Source organism: Mastomys coucha, unplaced genomic scaffold (assembly GCF_008632895.1).
Source record: "Mastomys coucha isolate ucsf_1 unplaced genomic scaffold, UCSF_Mcou_1 pScaffold14, whole genome shotgun sequence".
In the NCBI taxonomy this organism is placed as follows: domain Eukaryota; kingdom Metazoa; phylum Chordata; class Mammalia; order Rodentia; family Muridae; genus Mastomys; species Mastomys coucha.
In genome coordinates, this window is record NW_022196896.1 from 105,907,771 (window position 1) to 105,914,406 (window position 6,636).

Sequence of the window (6,636 nt, forward strand, 5' to 3'; positions counted from 1 at the left end):
TTTTATTATTTTTATTTTCTTAAAGAATTATTTATTATTATATCTAAGTACACTATAGCTGTCAGAGGCCATCCAATCTCATTACAGATGGTTGTGAGCCACCATGTGGTCGCTAGAGTTTGAACTCAGGACCTTCAGAAGAACAGTCAGTGCTCTTAACCACTGAGCCATCTCTCCAGCCCAAGTATGTATATATGTATGTATGTATGTATGTATGTATGTATGTATGTTTTTATTTATTTTTAGAGCAAGTAGTCAAATGTTTAAATTAGAGGAATCAACTGTTCTATATCTTGGCTTCTCATATAAACATTGTCTAGATCAAACTGGAGTTACATATATCAATTGCAACTAAAAGAAATAATGATTCCAGAAGGCTATAAAGGAAGATATTGCACATGGTTGCCTAAGAACAGTATCTATCAGGAAACACTCTGCCAGAGCCATAACATTGCCCAGAAGCCACCACAACCTTACATAAAAACATTTCTGGCTGTGTGGTGGCACATGCCTGTGATGTCAGCTCCTTAGGAGGCTGAGGCAGAAGAATTAAGAGTTTGAAGGCAGAATGGGCAGGCCAGTAAGATCCTACCTAAAAAAATGGTTAGGCCGGGCAGTGGTGGAGCATGCCTTTAATCCCCACATGGATTAAAGGGAGGTAGAGGCAGGCGGATTTTTGAGTTCGAGGCCAGCCTTTGCTCTTTCACAGATTTAACGTTCTCCAAATCTGAAATCTTAGCTTGGTCCACAATTTCTTTATCCATCAATTTTTAGTTTTATACTTGTTATATTATTTTCTTTGGAGAGCTTTTTAGGGCCACTTGGCAAGAATCTGACATTGGGCCCAGACAAGGAAGTAGGCTTCAGGCAGGAATTTGACTTTGGGCCATGACCAGGAAGTAAGTTCAGGCAGGAATCTAATTTTAGGCTAGCACAAAGAAGTAGCCTTCAGACATGAATATGTGGGCTCGGATCGGGAAGTAGACCCAGATATCTGGGTCATCCTGATAAGCCCTTAGAAACAGTGATGGGAGGGGGGTGACCATGGGAATTTACTGCCTGGCTTGTTCCTTGACTATTTGTGTTTATTGTCTTCTTGTTCCTCAACCTAGAACTGACCTTATTACATGCATGTAATTAAAATGGTATAAAAGCAGATAGAAAAAAAAATAAACTGCCTCAGCCTCAGAACTAGGTAGGTCATGCTACAATGTTGTCTAATTGTCATTTTCCTTTTTAATCCTCACTCCTGCCCAGGGGAACCTGTTGACTGACTATGCTGGCTTAGTCAACTTTCCTTTCTTTTGGTTCATTTTGTGGTTATTTTGTTACAGGCTTAAATTGAGAGTTTAGTTTGTTTTCTACTTTAAAAAATAAAAGCATTGAATCCATAAATTCCTTCACTGAATAGCTGTGGCCAATTCCAGTTACTACTCGCTAATAATACTATTGCTATAGAATTCTAAAGAGCGTGTATTTTTAGCTCTATTTTCTGACTGTTTTGTGTTTTTAGAAGAGCAATGACATCTTTCTATGTAAAATTAATTTTTGTTTTCTTTTTTTTAAATGTATACCCTGACTCACTGCCCTCCTTCCTCTCCCCACCCCCCGTAGACATGTTAACATTTGACTAAAATGTTTACTTTTATATTATATAAATCTTATGTTAAAAATAGTTTGTGCAGACGCCTTTAATCCCAGCACTTGGGAGGCAGAGGCAGGTGGATTTCTGAGTTTGAGGCCAGCCTGGTCTTCAGAGTGAGTTCCAGGACACCCAGGGCTGCACAGAGAAATCCTGTATTGGAAAAAAAAAAAAAAAAACAACGAATGATAAAAAATGTGTGCATTTTTCTCTTCTGCCTTCCTACATGAGTCCAAGGTGTTCATCCATCACCCAGAAGAAAAGTCAGTAAATGGGAATTATTAAGATTCCTTTGTAGAAATGAAATGTAACAACGAACAAAGAGTTTTTCAGCTTCTGACATTTAAATAGGATTTTTGCAGTAAGACAATAGACAGATATATGTGAAAGCTAGTTGAAGAAAATGTCCAGATGCCTTTGCTTCTGGTCAATATATCAAATGCTGGGCCTGGCCCAGAAGGTTGCAGTAATTCTTCTAGACCTCATAAAAAAAAAAATGATCCTGCTTGCTAAGAGAGATTAACCAGGAAGGCTTGACTCCAGAGGGGCAGAGACGATTAATCAGAAGAAGTAGGACTTAAAAAGCCTGACTGCCCTTTCTGGTCCTATGAAGACCAAGACAAGGGGGTGTGGGGCGTGAAACTTAGGAGGAGAAAGCCAAAGAGGTCCTGCAGGTCCTCCTCTTGTAACCTTTCCCTGGTGAGGGAATCCTGTGATGAATTTTGGTGAGGACTCTTTTCCCACGTGAAGTTTTTAGACGGCTCTGGTTTAACAAGGGAGGTCCTGGTGATGTCAAGGCAAGTAGTATCATGATACAATGAGGGCTGTGGTCACAACCTTGCTCAAACCTGAGAAGACGGTGAGGACGATGTACCGCACTGGACTGGCAAATTGCAAGGAACGTCAAGACAGTAGCAGGACAAGCATGACCTCCAGTGAGCCTCAGTGAAAACGGAGGAGCAGGGAGGGGCAGCCAGGACAGGATAGAGTCTCGAAAGACAAAAATCTGGTTTCCTCTCTCAGAGAAGCCAGTAGCAGACCACGGCAGCATGCCCAGATGAACACAGGACTGTCGCACTTCGCCAGCTTCCAGTCAGTGACAACCAAGGTCCATCTTGAGGCCAAAGCCTTTCTTTTTAGACTACTATGAATCTCTATGGATCTCATTCTATCCAATCCCCTGTTCCAAAAGCATGATAGGTAGAATAAGGGAGATTGTATTAACCCACAGCCTGCCGACTCACGCCCCTGACACCAAGTGAGGCCCAGATATTGCATAAATGATCCTTTCGAACCAAGTTGGCATAAAATCAGGTGGAGTAAAATTTACAAGAGCTTCAAGGCTTAGTAGAGAGCTTCTCCCCTAGGAGTCTATAAAAGGCCACACTCTGATGTCGTCCTTCTGGGTGGGACATGGCCTTCATTGTTCTGTGTGGTCAGGAATTCATACTCAAGTTTTTCCAATTGGAATTCAGATTCACATTGACTTTAGGTTGGAATACTTCAGAGGAATTCATTTCAGAGCATTATATGAGGACCCTTAGATGTTTCTGGTATGAAATTCTGAGATGTCTGAAATTCCTCAGGGTTGTACTCCACTCCACTCGGCACTGGGATTGCAACTGTCTCTTTCCCCGCACTGTTAATGTGTTGCTTAGCTTGCAGAACATGAGTGATTTCTAATTTGTTTCCATTTTTTTAAACAATCCTACTGAGCATCTGGGAGGTGTTTTCTTAAGTGGGGTGGGGTTCTCCCAGTGTCTGCTTATTTCTTGGTTACTACTTCAGGAACATGGAATCCAAGTTTTTTCCTCTCTAGGTCTCCATCTCTCTGACCCCCTTAATCTCAATTGCTCCCTCTCCCTCCCCCTCTCTCTCTCCCTCCTTCCTTCCCTCTCTCCCTCTCTTTCTCCCTCCCTCCCTCTCTCTCTCTCTTTCTCTCTCCCTCCCCCCCCTCTGTCCCTCTCCCTTTCTCTCTCCCTCTTCCTCTCCCTCTCCATTCCTCCCTTCCTCCCTCCCTCCCTTTCTTGTTTTGAACTCACAGAGTCCATTTTTGGGAATGTACATCCCATTTAGTGTCTCCAGTGAACTGAGAATATTTTGGCATTTAAAAAATTTTTCTAAGTCTGTATTTTTGCAGTCAAAGCCTCTTCCCTGACAATATTGGTTGATTGTTCCAATATCCCTGATTCAGTGAGTCTGAAAAGCAGTTTTTAAATACTGTTCCATTGTTCTCTGTTTTCTGTGTTAATTCCGAGCTGGCCCCTTTGCTGACTATTCGGTTTGACATTGTTTTCATGTGGCTGATCCTGCTCAGGGGATCCTTCTCTGTCCCTAGCCCCATTCAGGATGGTAGAACATAATTGTATTGTAGGAGACATAGGCGTGGGCTTTGTCCCTGGTACTCAGACTGCAACAGCCCCAGTTTACATTTTATGCCAGGCAAGGAAATGTGTCTTCTCCTCTCTGGGCTGGCAGTGGTCTGCCGTAGGCTACACATGATGGCTGGAGAGAAATCACCTAGTAAGGGATTTGTCCCCTACAAAATGACTGATGGGAAATATGTCAGTCCCACTTGTATCATTCAAGTAGATACTTGTGACCACTGGGTGGAACTTAGTTCTCATTATTCAGGATTGAGAGCCTGCTTTCTTTTTACATTAGCTGATATGCATGGCCGAAGCTCCAGGTGGGAGGGGAAACCCACAGAGCAGGTCCTTAGACTGCATTTTAATAAATAATTACTTATATTTCTATTTTTAATTTAAAATAATTTTTGTATAATATATTCTTATCATTGTTTACCCTCCTCCAACTTCCCCCAGATCTTCCCCACCCCATACTTCCATATTTTTAGTCCTCACAGCTGCTTGGCAATTAACAGGAGTGGGATGGACTTAGGTCTGAAGCACTAGACGTAGTAAACAGTTTCATGCAAACAAGTACAGGTCAGAGAGAAAGAGGTCCTCTGAGCTCCAGACTTTATCATGAAAAGCGGAAAAACAATTTCAAGAGGGAACTTCATCTAAGTAAGTTACATGTTGAAAACCTGGTAAGTTACAGCCCTATGCCCCTGCCTTTGAAACTTGTTATAAACTTCTAATAGTGACGATGACAGAGAACAGACAACCAAATCAATGGAGCAAAATAAAAAGGCAAGGAATATATATACACTCAGATCTGTTCAACTGAAGGAAACAAGGCAATTCGACAGAAAAGGATAGACTTTCTAACAACTGGAGCTTTAGTAGAAACATCTACATGGGAAGCAAGCAAACAGGCAAGCAGAAGAAAAGAAGAGAAAAAAAAAGAATCTTGCACCTTTCACAGAAATGAGCTCAAATGGCTTATATGCCTACATTTAAATAGAAAGCCTATAAAATCTTTAGAAAATTACTTGGAAGGAAACCCCTCTGACCTTGGACTTGGTGATGAGCTTTTCAATTGAATAATAAAAAACACACTACTTTAAGTATACTTTCATTAAGGAAATGAGAACTCACACAATGCTTAAAGAATCAAGGATAAGCTACCTATGCATCTGATAATGGACTATCTAAAGTATGAAGAAATCTTAAAATTCAACATAAAGAAAACAATCTTTTCTTTCTTTCTTCTTTCTTTCCCTTTCTTTCTTTTCTTTTCTTTTCTTTTCTTTTTTTTTTTTTTTTTTTTTTTTTTGGCTTTTCGAGACAGGGTTTCTCTGTGTAGTCCTGGCTGTCCTGGAACTCACTTTGTAGACCAGGCTGACCTCGAACTCAGAGATCTGCCTGTCTCTGCCTCCCAAGTGCTGGGATTAGAGACGTGCGCCACCACTGCCCGGCTACACTCTTATTTTCAAATGTGTGTGTGTGTGTGTGTGTGTGTGTGTGTAAATCCGAGGACAGCTTTCAGGACATGGCTTTTTCCGTTAGCTATGGGCCCCAGGCATGCGATGGACTTACCAGGTTGTCAGGCTGTGGTTCCTGGCAAGAACACTACTTTACAGTGAGCCTTCTGCAAGACTGATTGACTGATTAAGACTTCGAAAACTAAGGGAAGTTTGGAATGTTGCAAACCCAGAGCCAAGTTATCTTGGGTGAGTCTTCTGTGTGCTGCATAGCCATTTATTGCCCTTCTCTGTGTGTGCCCTAACATCTTTGTGACTATTTGGTAAATCCTTTGAAGTGTACCGACAGTTCTCTAGCTTCCACCAAGCAAAGGCTAAGAATGCCTTCTACTAACGTCTGAGGGTTATAGCTGCGGTGTCCCTGAGCTTCCAGAGGCTGCCTATCTAATGTGTCCACTAAGGTCATTGAAAAGTGCCTTGTTTCCTATGATAAAAAATTCATAAAACTGCTACTATGTTAGAACCAAAATTTGTGTTCTTGTGCCACAGTCACTGATGTTTAGCTCTAGACTCAACCATCTCTTAAGATCCTCTGAGGTAAGAGTTGTGTTTTTATGGCAATAGTGGCAAATGCTTTTACTAGTCATTTCTCTGACACTATCCCAATTTTAAAATGAACAAAATGGGGACTGAAGAGATGGCTCAGTGAGTAAGAGCACTGACTGCTCTTCTGAAGGTCCTGAGTTCAATTCCCAGCAACTATGTGGTGGCTCACAACCACCCGTAATGAGATCTGACACCCTCTTCTGGTGCATCCGAAGAGAACTACAATAATAAATAAATACAGCTATTAATAATAAATAAATCTTTGCTCCTGAGCGAGTGGGGTGGACCAGAGAGAGCAGAGGTCCTAAATTCAATTCCCAACAACTACATGAAGGCTCACAACTATCTGAACAGCTACAGTGTACTCATACACATAAAATAAATAAATCTTTTTAAAAAATGAGTTCCAGACCAACCAGAGCTACAGACAAACAAACAAACAAACAAAAATTACATTAAAAAAATGGACAAGCTGGGCAGTGGTGGCGCAGGCCTTTAATCCCAGCACTTGCGAGGCAGAGGCAGGTGGATTTCTGAGTTCGAGGCCAGCCTGGTCTAC